The sequence below is a fragment of the Osmerus eperlanus genome, chromosome 12 (assembly GCF_963692335.1).
Source record: "Osmerus eperlanus chromosome 12, fOsmEpe2.1, whole genome shotgun sequence".
Lineage (NCBI taxonomy): Eukaryota > Metazoa > Chordata > Actinopteri > Osmeriformes > Osmeridae > Osmerus > Osmerus eperlanus.
In genome coordinates this window covers 4,569,866-4,583,836 of record NC_085029.1, presented here as the reverse complement: position 1 = coordinate 4,583,836, position 13,971 = coordinate 4,569,866, and the positions used below count along the sequence as shown (strand labels likewise).

Below are 13,971 nucleotides of genomic sequence, written 5' to 3'. Positions count from 1 at the left end.
CTCACAGAGGTCAGTTAAAGGTAACTGACTTCTTGTCGTCTGACTTAGTCTTCAAAGTTCTGTTCTCTCATTCAACTGAAGTGATTAACACAATGTTGAATCCTATCAACACCAAAATAACTTCCATAAACAAGTGTGACCCATTATCATTACATATCCTCAAAGAGGTCTTGTTCACGAGTGAGGGAAGGATGGAGCGCGAGATGACAGGCGGATCGGTGCGGCGTCCGCAGTGATGCGGGCTCTGCATCGGTCCGTTGTGGTGAAGAAGGAGCTGAGTCGAAAGGCGAAGCTCTCTATTTACCAGTCGATCTACGTTCCTACCCTCACCTATGGTCACGAACTGTGGGTAGTGACCGAAAGAACGAGATCGCGAATACAAGCGGCCGAAATGAGTTTTCTCCGCAGGGTGTCCGGGCTCTCCCTTAGAGATAGGGTGAGAAGCTCGGTCATCCGGGAGGGGCTCAGAGTAGAACCGCTGCTCCTCCGCGTCGAGAGGGGCCAGTTGAGGTGGCTCGGGCATCTGATAAGGATGCCTCCTGGACGCCTCCCTGGTGAGGTGTTCTGGGCACGTCCCACTGGGAAGAGGCCCCGGGGAAGACCCAGGACACGCTGGAGGGACTATGTCTCTCGGCTGGCCTGGGAACGCCTCGGGGTCCCCCAGGAAGAGCTGGTGGAAGTGGCCGGGGAGAGGAAAGTCTGGGCCTCCCTGCTTAGGTTGCTGCCCCCGCGACCCGACCCCCGGACAAGCGGCAGATGATGGATGGATGGATGGATCCTCAAAGAAAAAATCCCATCGAAGAATAATCTAAATTAACAAAACTTGACCACTGAGCCCCTGAGAAGTCTAAAACTTCTTCCCATCCAACAACCATCAACAATCATTAAACAGTATCACTTCTCCAAAAATTAAACTCTACAAAATCCATCTATCAATACTCAAATGGTTTCTCTAACCTTAACTGTGAAGCTTATCGTGTTTAAACTCCTTTTCTCATAATACTTGTCCCACATATGAAGCACTAACAAAATGACTATGCATCCATTACAAATCCTCTTGTATGCTAAAATAATGTATTCTTGATATCACACAAACTGTAGAGGCATGATCTTTCCATGTGTTAACTGAGCAAAATCTCAAGATACATGTTTTATGCAGACCATACAACCTCCATTTTTATTCTCATATCCTTCCTTTTTACAAAACGCATTTTCTTGTGTGTTTAGTCCAAGTTCGAATCTCCATTCCACCATTCCTTTCTCCATCTGTCCGCTGTATTCTGTAATTCTTATCAAATATACTCAAACAAAAACAAAATTCTCAGTCTGGGTTAAATACAGTCCAATACTTTCAACTCAGCAGTATCATATCAAACCCTCACAGTCCTATCACAAATCCAAACTACTGAAGCTAAATTCATAAAACCATAAAACCCCCATAGTCACTCTCTGTTTGGATCAGTCAGTCATCAGTCAGTCATAAATTCCTAAACGTCACCTCTTCCTCTCTAAGAAGCCTGCGCTTCCCTTAAAGAATCTGTAACAAATGTTGTATCAAGTTCACACAACAATTTTCCTCAAAAGACTCCTGTAAGCCCGAATTTGTCAAGTTAGGCTCATCCGGACATAGCAACATCATCTCATCACTTCCTGTAAACATATCAACATCAAAAACATATTCTAGTTAGTTCATCAATGCATGCAGGCAATCTAGAAACTGCTCCAGCTAGTATCAGCACTAGCATTTTCCCTGTGGAATAATCATAATTGTTAGAGTGAATTCCACATTTGCATACAGCAAGTGTTCTATAAGTGAAAATAAGAAACTTCCTGTTTCCATACCTTTCCCAAAATCATATGTAACACCAATGATGTATTTTACTATCAGTAAATATTTTAACTCTTTTCCCTTTTATGAATTAACAAGCTTACACTGAAGCAAACAACTTTTGAACCAATTTGTATAAAATAAAACTATTTTAGAAAACAACCAAATTACCCCATATTTTAGTCTCTTATTATCTTTTCTTAAAAAAACCTTTAGGAACAGTTCAAATGAATACCTTTATATTTCAGATTCCCTTTTAATTTTTTTGGTATTTAAATTCACCAAATCAAATCTCTCTTTTTCCAAGACATGTAGAAAACTAGCATCACTGCCCTAAACCAGAATTTAGTCTGTATGATTCCAAAATGAAACATAGACCATAAAATGTTCTTAATGTAACCATTAGCCAAAACTTATACCCCATCTATATTTCTATATAGGTTAGATAGGTAGAACTTCATAACTTGCTTTGGCTGCAGTCCAGAACAAGCTACTTAGCACAAACCATCATAACCACAATTTATCAGACTTAATGAGTCTTCCCAAATTATTTCAAAACCAAGTTATAATAACCCTCTTTATGAACCAATAGCATAATGAAACAACCTCATCACAGCCTAACTGTTTATCCCAAAACATTGTACCATGCCCTGATAAAACTCTCAAAGAAAACTTAAAATCAAATTACAGTCAAACTCCAAACAAAAGTACATTGCAATTATTTTCTCTTTCTCATTTCATAACCACATTGCATCTAATACCTTTATCAAAACTCTTAAAAAACCTCTAGATTTTAGTATTCTGATTTAAAACGTTTGCCCATATACCTCTTCAAAGCATATGCATAGTTCCCTTTTCAGAACATCAAAGTGTTTAAACCAATCATCTCTTCACATCCACAAAACATTCTCTTGTTTCATTAAATCCATGTTCGCACACTTAAAACTGCTCTTAGAATAAGTAATTCATGCTAGAATTACGCTACGACTCGCAATCACATCAATCAAACAATGCCCTTAAGACAAAAGAAAATATAAACTCTCCCTTTTTGTTTTTAAACCTTTAAATTCACAATTTAACATAAACCCGTAAAACAAAACCTTATTCTTTAACTTCTCTAAAGTCTTATCAAAGCATGTAATGTATACACCTTTGAATATTCCTATATTTACCAGTCATCTCAATTACTCTTTGTTAGTACTCAATGAATCAACTCAAATAAATGTCTATCAGCGCGCTCTGGAACAAAGCAAAAACTCTCAACCTTTTTTTTTTTTTTTAAACAACACAGATGGTTGGCGTTTACCATCTATTCACTTAATTTTGCTAGAGTATAACTTTTCCAATCCAATTAGAACTAATTTATGAACCAGGGGTCTAATTTCTGCATTTTTATGCATACCATCACACATCACAGATTTTCCGCTCGTAAATACAAGTTCTGGTCTGAAAGGCTTCTACCTCCCTGTTTGGCTAGGAATTAGAACAAATGTTAATCATACATTCGTAAACCACCAAACTTCGAATTCATCTAAACGGACACATCTTTCACCATTAATACTCACATAATTATGCAGAATTACACCCTCTGGGATCACCTTTGTAAAACTCAACGTAACAGGACTCTTTTTTTTTTGCCCCCACCTTTCCTCGGAATTTCTGAAACTTATTTAAAATGTCCTCAAACAAACAAAAACCTTGTTAGCAAATGTCTCAAAATACTCATCGCTCAACATATTTCAAAAGTAACCAAATTAATATGTAAAATTCGCTCCAAATTTATCTATTTCTCTAAATTTGCGTCTTAGTCAATTTCTAAATTTCCATCTGCGCATGCGTCATGCGGTTTTTTTTTTGCACTCATGGCGGGTGTGGGCCACTGCACGCAGAATGAGCTTCAATGAAAGAATCAACTTCCGCTAGGCTCAAGCGCATGCGCCTCTTTTCAAGTGGAGAATTCAGTCAAAGAATTAACATTAGCATTTTCAAAACAGAATGTCTCCGTCTTCAAAAACAAATGCCTTCTGGCGGTAATCAGACCGATGTAAAGTCTAACATCAAATATATAACGGTTAACACAAAGTTGTAAAACAATATAACAAGTCAATCGTCTCTCCTCTACCAACAGTGTCATAACCGATAAACATTGTATGTCACCAGTTCGGAACTCAACTTCCGGTCACGAACCCCTCTGATTTGCGAGAGTTCTGTGATGTGTGATGGTATGGAATTTCCAGAAAACTTTCAACAGTGATGACACATCTCCGGACATTCACGTACATGCTCAAATTCCCACAATTAAAGCACGCATTTTGGATTGACCATACCTAGCAATTCGTGTTGGCCTACATGTTTTTCAACATCATGTCAACACGCTCTGCATTAGCTTTGACCAACATAGCCCACAACACCATTTATTCCAAACACAACAGGGACTCAAACCCTTTGTACCGGAGAGGACTTTAACCTCTCCTTCTTTGAAACGCAAAATAATAAGTATAGCCTAGGCAATTGCAAGTCAAAGCACAAGCCGCAATCTTTGTGGGAATCCAAAGAGGATTCCCGCAAAGTTACTTCTTTTAACTTCAAAAAACATAACTTGCAATTAAAACAAAAAATGAACACGCGCGTTTACTAATTTTGAAATTTCATAAATCAGGCCTCCTTTCCTTTTTTTTTTTCTAAAACACTCTCAGCTGGTTACCAATTTCTCTTTAATTTTTACCAATTTACTCTTTACCAATTTAATCTTTACCAATTTAATCTTTACCAATTTAATCTTTACCAATCCTCTAAAGTATACTTTTTACCATTTTACTCTTGGGACTCAGAAATCAATACATTTCCTGACCCAATTTCCCAGGGCCTTAAAGACACACAGCACGATATCACGTGTGAATTATTACCCTTTATGCGCTCGTCAGCACATTTCCTGCATGCTTTTTGTACGACTCTAACGTAACGGGACCAACGTTCCAACGTTCTCCCAATTTGTACGACTTGCACGTACAGGACACAGCTCTCCTCCGGTCTCTGCCCGATTACTAACTTAACCGAATTATTGACAATAGTCTAAACAACACACATTTAGACAACTCAAATCACACAGCGACCAAAAGAATATCTCACCGGTTCTTTCAGGATCCCGCGTCAGCAAAAGCGCAACCAGCCAAGCCCCCCCCAGAATCGGTCCCGCTTTCTCTGTAAATTTTAGATAGAGGTAAAGGCGGTGTAGTGAGGTCCACAAGACCACACGGAGCCAACATCTTGCCACACCTGAAGAGTGATTCAATCACATCAGACAAACCTAATCAGCCCTTGTGACACCCTCAGTATGCTGATTACCCACCAAACGCCGATGCAAAGGAACCATAGAATGGGGGGGGGGGACCTCCCCAATCTACCTAATCAGCCCTCCTGCTAGCTTGCAAGCTTCAAAGGGCCTGATTTAGACAACACGTCTCCAGCGACCATTTGCTATCCGTTTCGGCGGCGATTTGAACAAAGAACATACCTTGATCAGAACTTTTGAGGAAAGTCTTGAGACTTCACCTTTACCACAAGAGTACAAGGTGGAGAATTATGAGAGGGATATTTGTGTTATGTTTGTTACTTTGTTTTAATGTTGTGTTCACTGAAATCTTGATTCTAGTAACAACTCCTTCTTCCTGAAAGATAACCACGTCATTCTTGGTATCTACACGAAGCTATCATAATAAAACAATCATTCAACTATATTTTGTAACTGTACCAAGATGTCCAGAACAATATTTGAACCAATCGAATGAACCAGCCAGAGATCAGATCACACCTTTGGTAGGTGTGAAGGAAGGAGGGGGGAGTTGAGAACCCAGCTTCCCCCAATCCACATCTGACCCCAGACGGGTCCTCCCTCGAACTGTATAAAGCCCTAAGATGACCATCAATCAAAGACTCCAGCGAAACCGACCATGGCATGAACGCCATCAGGATTGGCGTTCCAAGGACGTCGCCAAGCTTCTCCTGAGATTCAACTTTATAGTGATCGCGACACTATCTGGACGTTTCAACAGAAGAACCAAAAACGCAATTTCAAATGCGACTTCACTGAGATCCCGCAGACTCAGTCACATGACCCAGCGCAGCCGCGCTGTGACTTCAGATTCTTCAAATGGACCTTTGGCGCAAACCGCCCTCAACATCATTGATCAACCCCTGATCAAACGTAACTATGGCTAACGCTCTTTCCTCCTCGACATGGCATTGGCGTGAGCTCTGTTTATGATTTGTAAGGATGTAATCACTGACTGTACAATTTCTGCCTTTCTTTAAGTTAGACCATTTCATTCTGTTCATTGAAACCAATCTCTCATATCAAACCCATAATCCAACTTTTCATAAGATCTGTTTACCTTACTTGAATAAATTCATTGTAAAGATATTTTGACGTGCGTGTTCACTGATGTTACGATTGGCTCTACTCTTAGAACGAATTCATTCCTAAAGATGAGACTGATTATTACATATTAAACATAGGATTCCCTAATGTCCTAAACCAATATTAGGGTGGTGCCCCAGACTTTATGATAAATTAAGTATTTCTATCTTTAAACGAGCAAACCCCGCTACATAATGGCGCCCCGTGTGAGGCTAAGATAGATTGAAATGAGCAATCGTAACTTTTGTGAAACGAACTGTTAAAATAGAGCGAGCTCTAACTGTATGTAGCACCATGTATTTAATACTACTGTGCCTAGGCTACAGTGGCTGTGTGCGTATTCAATTGTTTTTCGTGAAATAGCTGCTAGTGTGTGTGTGGGACCAGCTAGCTCAAAGGAAGCAGCTAGGTTTGACCGGAGGTACGCGCGTGCTCAGAAACACCGCTTCCCCGACATTTACGTTGTAATCTGCCTCGGCCAGCTCTTCAAGGAAAGTAGCATAAGAGCCTTTATTATAGCCCCTATTTTAATAGTGTAGCTATTTGGTTAAGTGAATTAACCAACCAACTAATACGTTGGTGCACATGTCTAGTTCAGGGAAACAGACAGTAGTGCTTAGTCCTGAAGGACTTTTGTTTAGAAGCAACTAAACAACGCAGTTCTGTACACGTAACCTACCGCCACCACGAGTGTGTGTGTGGGACCAGCTAGCTCAAAGGAAGCGGCTAGGTTTGACCGGAGGTACGCGCGTGCTCAGAAACACCGCTGCCCCGACATTTACGTTGTAATCTGCCTCGGCCAGCTCTTCACGGAAAGTAGCATAAGAGCCTTTATTATAGCCTCTATTTTAATAGTGTAGCTATTTGGTTAAGTGAATTAACCAACCAACTAATACGTTGGTGCACATGTCTAGTTCAGGGAAACAGACAGTAGTGCTTAGTCCTGAAGGACTTTTGTTTAGAAGCAACTAAACAACGCAGTTCTGTACACGTAACCTACCGCCACCACGAGTGTGTGTGTGGGACCAGCTAGCTCAAAGGAAGCGGCTAGGTTTGACCGGAGGTACGCGCGTGCTCAGAAACACCGCTGCCCCGACATTTACGTTGTAATCTGCCTCGGCCAGCTCTTCACGGAAAGTAGCATAAGAGCCTTTATTATAGCCTCTATTTTAATAGTGTAGCTATTTGGTTAAGTGAATTAACCAACCAACTAATACGTTGGTGCACATGTCTAGTTCAGGGAAACAGACAGTAGTGCTTAGTCCTGAAGGACTTTTGTTTAGAAGCAACTAAACAATGCAGTTTCTACACGTAACCTATTATGCCGCCACGATAGCTTGTCGAAAAAAGCATTGACTATTCCCACAGCTAACTGTGTTTTAAAATAACAGTGGTTGCCAAACTAAAGTTACATTATTAGATGCAGTTCATCAATGTGGTTTAGTTACGTTGACTTCAAGAAGCTACTTAGTAACTATAATTGTGTAAAGTATGTACTATAATTACCTTGTACCTTTATTTGTTATTTGTATACGTCTTTGGCAGTCAATTGTAACCATAACCTAAATGAGTTTATTGAAACTAGTTTGATTTAAAAAGATTGGAAAGCCGACAACTTTTCCCTCATCTAGACCCCTAGTCACAAAGCTTCAATTGCTACGGCCATTGTAAGCCACTTCAAGTGCCTCTTTTTGTTTCAATAATTTCCTCTCAACCTTTTTCCTATGTCATGTCATAGCTTAATCACTCATAGCCATGCCAATGTCTGGGGAGGGGGGGTGACATGCTGTTACGCTGCTGTGGTCTTTCTTCTCTTGTCTTCATGTCAACAGTTTCATCGACGACGGTCTATGAAAGTTGACATCCGGGGGGATGTAGTGAGGTCCACAAGACCACACGGAGCCAACATCTTGCCACACCTGAAGAGTGATTCAATCACATCAGACAAACCTAATCAGCCCTTGTGACACCCTCAGTATGCTGATTACCCACCAAACGCCGATGCAAAGGAACCATAGAATGGGGGGGGGGGACCTCCCCAATCTACCTAATCAGCCCTCCTGCTAGCTTGCAAGCTTCAAAGGGCCTGATTTAGACAACACGTCTCCAGCGACCATTTGCTATCCGTTTCGGCGGCGATTTGAACAAAGAACATACCTTGATCAGAACTTTTGAGGAAAGTCTTGAGACTTCACCTTTACCACAAGAGTACAAGGTGGAGAATTATGAGAGGGATATTTGTGTTATGTTTGTTACTTTGTTTTAATGTTGTGTTCACTGAAATCTTGATTCTAGTAACAACTCCTTCTTCCTGAAAGATAACCACGTCATTCTTGGTATCTACACGAAGCTATCATAATAAAACAATCATTCAACTATATTTTGTAACTGTACCAAGATGTCCAGAACAATATTTGAACCAATCGAATGAACCAGCCAGAGATCAGATCACACCTTTGGTAGGTGTGAAGGAAGGAGGGGGGAGTTGAGAACCCAGCTTCCCCCAATCCACATCTGACCCCAGACGGGTCCTCCCTCGAACTGTATAAAGCCCTAAGATGACCATCAATCAAAGACTCCAGCGAAACCGACCATGGCATGAACGCCATCAGGATTGGCGTTCCAAGGACGTCGCCAAGCTTCTCCTGAGATTCAACTTTATAGTGATCGCGACACTATCTGGACGTTTCAACAGAAGAACCAAAAACGCAATTTCAAATGCGACTTCACTGAGATCCCGCAGACTCAGTCACATGACCCAGCGCAGCCGCGCTGTGACTTCAGATTCTTCAAATGGACCTTTGGCGCAAACCGCCCTCAACATCATTGATCAACCCCTGATCAAACGTAACTATGGCTAACGCTCTTTCCTCCTCGACATGGCATTGGCGTGAGCTCTGTTTATGATTTGTAAGGATGTAATCACTGACTGTACAATTTCTGCCTTTCTTTAAGTCAGACCATTTCATTCTGTTCATTGAAACCAATCTCTCATATCAAACCCATAATCCAACTTTTCATAAGATCTGTTTACCTTACTTGAATAAATTCATTGTAAAGATATTTTGACGTGCGTGTTCACTGATGTTACGATTGGCTCTACTCTTAGAACGAATTCATTCCTAAAGATGAGACTGATTATTACATATTAAACATAGGATTCCCTAATGTCCTAAACCAATATTAGGGTGGTGCCCCAGACTTTATGATAAATTAAGTATTTCTATCTTTAAACGAGCAAACCCCGCTACAGCGGCTATGCCGGATTGATCAGATCACCTTTTCTAAGGGAGTCCTTGTCCGAGATACGCTGAGCAGACGAGGATCCCGGATTTCGGCACCAAATGTAATGGCAGAATTCTAGTGGCACTGTGTAGATTTGAATAGTCAAGAGATGGCGGTTTCAATAAATTTATTTTGCTTGTACAAATTAAGAATTAACAAAGTACTTTGTGATCAGTCATAACGAAGGAGGTGCTAGCCACAGGTCGTTCGCAAGAGTGATGAAGAACAACCCTAAAACCCTGCCTTATATAAACTTTAGGTCAAATGGTTCTTCTGATGGTCAATCCATCATTGTAGCAAACTCTGTGATTGGTCAGCACTGCTCAGTGACAGTTTGACTCCATACCAAGTGTCCCACAGTTCTTTGATGTGGCATCTCTCCCCAAATCAGTAGATAGTAAAGCCACAGGAGTTCACCAGTCAAATGGTCAACTGTCCTTTGTGTGGACATCTTCAAACTATACTCTATACTGATTGCGTCAGGACAGGTCTGTTGCAGTCTCTGGATGTTATATTCATCAACCTCTGCGTTTGTAGCAAATATCTGAATGTCACTACATTCTTCACCAGTTTTGCACTGCTTTAATGTGAGAACATCATGGCTGCTTAGAGGTTCATTCTTTTTACGAACTCTCAGGTGATTCAACATTTCCGCAAAGGTTGCATTTTGTTGTCTGACTACTTTAGTTAGTTCTGCAACTTCAAAGTTGTTCTCTCACAAGTTGGCTCCGTTATTATCAGCAAAGAGAGGAGGGAAACTGATAGAAATCACCTACAGCAACAATGCACACTTTTCCAAAAACATAGTAATCGCCAGTCTGCTTGATTTGACGCAGTCTACCATGAACATAGGCCAGAAGGCGGTGGTCAACCATGGACACTTCATCAATGATGAGAATTTGCAAGTTGCCCATTTCGGTTCGTAGAATTGACTTTATCATCACTTAGAGGTTGATATGGCAATCTGATATTGGCACCAATGGAGAATGTGTTGTGAATGGTTGTTGCACCAATGTTATATGCAGCCACACTGGTTGATGCTGTTAAAATGACAGTGGCATCATCAGGACTTTCAGCAAGTTGAGATAAAATTCTAGAGGATTCATAATGTATTGCTTTGACTAAATGGCTTTTCCCTGTTCCTGCTCCACCTGTAATAAATAATCGAAATGGTTCAAGATTTTGTCCAAGCAATTTATCCAAACACCACTGACAAACATGATAGAATATTGCAGACTGCTCCTCGTTTAATGACTGTAGTAAATGCAGTGCATCCTCTCTGGGCATTGTCCCATGATTTGTTTCAAGAGTACATGTGGTTTGTGGACGTGCTGTCAGATCTGGAATGAGTTCCTCATCATCATCATCATGTTCATCAGGCTTGACCTTATCTTTCATCACTTCTAAACAATGAAAACGCTCGTTTTCAGTTTCAGGACATATTTGAGCCCAGGCATCTTCCAAGTCAATGTCGTCTTCCAGCAACTGTTTGGCTTTATCGATTTCATTGCTTTCTTTTTCAAATAAAGCTTCGTTAGAATCAACAATTAACTGCACTCTTTGGATATCACTGCCACATTTCACTGCACCATTCTTGTAGAAATCCTCGTATGTATCAAACTGTGCCGGCTTAAGGTGACAGTCATTATAATATGGCAAAAAAAGTTGCAATAACGAATGAAAGTACTTTTCTGTTTTTTTTTGTGGGAGAAAATCTGGGATACTTCACAACAGCAGGTTCAGTCCGGGTCCTTTGCTTCAAAAATCCACAGTCGTTGTTTAGCCTGATTATATGAAACTTGTGACTTTGAGAGTACTCTATATTCAGAACAAAAACTGGCAAGGCATAGACTTTCTAATGGTGCTGTCCTGGGTCTGTTCTTACACCTCTCAACTATATTGATCATCTAAAGACTGTTTTCATCATCACTCACTTGATGTTGAGATTTATTTTGGAGTATGTGCAAAGGCAAACTCATCCTAACAGGGTTCTCCCCAATGGGTATATATTGTACTTGACGAGAGCATTCTTTCAAGTGCATATGTGTTAATCGATACACTGCCTCTTGGGCTGAGACTTCTCTGTTGTGCAGATATATGCTTCCCTGCTGTTTGAATGCTGCTTTTGCATCAAGATTCCCGTGCATTCCCTCATTTTGTGCACGTTGTAACAGCAATCCCATTTCTTGTTCTGCTTTTGTGATATACGTCAGTATATATACCACTACTGAAAAAGCATCTGTGACATACTGGATATCCATATTGCCTTGCCATGCACGCAATAAGTCTTTGTTGTACTGATTTACCCAAATGTCTTTGGGACTTCGCTTTAGCACAATGCTTTTCTTTTTGGAACATATGTTGTATGCGCTTTCAAACAAACCTTGATCAATTCCAATAGACTCAAAAAATACATCTGTTGAACTGAAATTCATATCAGGCTTTGTCAACGCAGTTTGGACTTTCTTCATTATTCCAGTTGCACTTGTATTTTCATCTTTGCCATTCAAGTCTTCTGAGTTACCTCCTCTTGTGACAAAAGTATGGTTGGATGGTGGTCGTGGGAAATTAAATCTGCACACTGTGTTTTTCTTACGACAAGTCTTGGAATGTCTCATTCTGTGTTTCTGCACTTTGACACTTCACAGTCTCATAAAGCTCTGTGTCAGTTTCAGATGGAGTCTCACAAGTGATGTATGTATCTATGAAATGTGCTACTTCAGCATCACTTTCTTTGTCAATCTTAGGAGCATTCTCAACCCAAAAAAGACAGTGGACATGAGGTGAACCACGTTGTTGAAATTCAACACGGTAAAAGTAGTCTTGTATTTTCCCAATGGGTTCAGCTGGAGACATGATTACATCACGCAGAAAACAATGCCATCTGTAATCAAACATTCTTGCTGCTGTGACAGGATTGCATTGTATAAGATCACATTTTTCCGACCAGTCAAGCTCATCAACATTTAATTGTTTTCCTTCTATTCTCAGGATAGAGTTCAGCATTTCAGGCCATCTCAAATCAGCAGAGCTAAAAGATGCAAAAAAGGTGGGTATGGAAAGTTGTCTTATCATGGCAAAAAGGTCTTTCTGTACTGACATCCAGTATGGAGGTGTGCCACGAATTCCTCTTAAGAACTTGTATCCTTCATTATTATGTAATATTTGACGTAGCGAGTCTGAGTTTGTTAGCATGTCTTGTGTCACTTTTTTCATAGACAAACCTTCACCTTTGCGTAATGCGACTGAAACACTAGACACAACTTGATTAACTTCTGATATGTACTGTGCATAAAAAATGAAGTCTGTGTTCTGTGCGAAACGACCATCGGCATTGAGTATGCGTGTATTCAGGTAACGTGACAAAGATATTTTTTCCTCTCTTTCAGCATGCAAAGTAGGCCCACCAGTAGGATAGAGGACAGGGAAACCTTTTGCTTCATTGGTTTGATCTGTTAGCAACCTAACAGGACTGTTGCCTTCACCTGGTGCCACATTTAGGATGTCCTGGAAATGCTGATCAATTATCTCTGAACCCAGATCAACCAGCTGTAATGATGTATCTGACAAAAGTCCATTCTGTCCTTCAATATATGTCAAATCTTCCTCTGGTTGCGCTTCAGGAGTATTCTCTTCATTACGCTCTTCTACTGTCTCATCTTTATATGCCTCTTTCTCAGCATCATCAGTTTCATTCAAAGTATTAACCCAGTCTTCATTGAACTTCACATCATCATACCATTTGTTGTGTGTCATTAAATATTTCAGAGCATTTCTGACACGGTCAGTATGGACATACATATACTCATAATGCCCTTTGTAGGTCAATTTTCTCTTCAGTTTTACTCTTATCATTTTGTCGTCACATTCATGTCTCGGAAATATGTTTGTTACATCTGCGTTATTGATAGGAACAGAGACACATGGGCCATGACAAGCTCTCTGGCGACCACGGGGCAAACACAACAATTTCATAAAAGGAATATGACGTGCGATCAAATGATGCTCTAAAGAGTTGAGACACTTAAGTTCCGCTGGAATTTCCTCCAAATGCATGTTGTTGGCAACACTCTGGTCTGGAAGTTTACCACAAAGTATTTTTCAATGGCATGTATAGCAAATCCATAACTTACTTGATGGATTGTCAGACAAATGGTTTCCATGCTCACATTCAACATCACACACATGTAAATATGTAAGTGTTTTACACCTGTCAGCCAATGCAGCAGTTTTCTCTCCTTTGTTTTCATAGCAAAGTCTTTTACACTCAACAACCTGTTTTCGGAAAAGTAAACGGTGACACACACACCTGGACCTCTGCTGAAATGACTAATAGCAAAATCAAAGTTTTCTTGTCTCTTTTGCCACCTTGCATAGTCCTCACAGCTTCTTTGAGTTTTATTTACACAGATATTTTCATTTTCTTGGTACTTCTTCGTGT

The 13,971-nt window shown here is 40.4% G+C and overlaps 1 long non-coding RNA gene across 1 annotated transcript; it reads left to right on the top strand.

Moving 5' to 3' along the window:
• The first annotated feature begins 12,301 nt into the window (after positions 1 to 12,301).
• Positions 12,302 to 12,960, top strand: LOC134031230 (uncharacterized). The gene is made up of 3 exons (XR_009931856.1): positions 12,302 to 12,341; positions 12,522 to 12,579; positions 12,920 to 12,960. It is a non-coding gene; the product is annotated as an uncharacterized LOC134031230 (long non-coding RNA).
• The last annotated feature ends 1,011 nt before the right edge of the window (positions 12,961 to 13,971 follow it).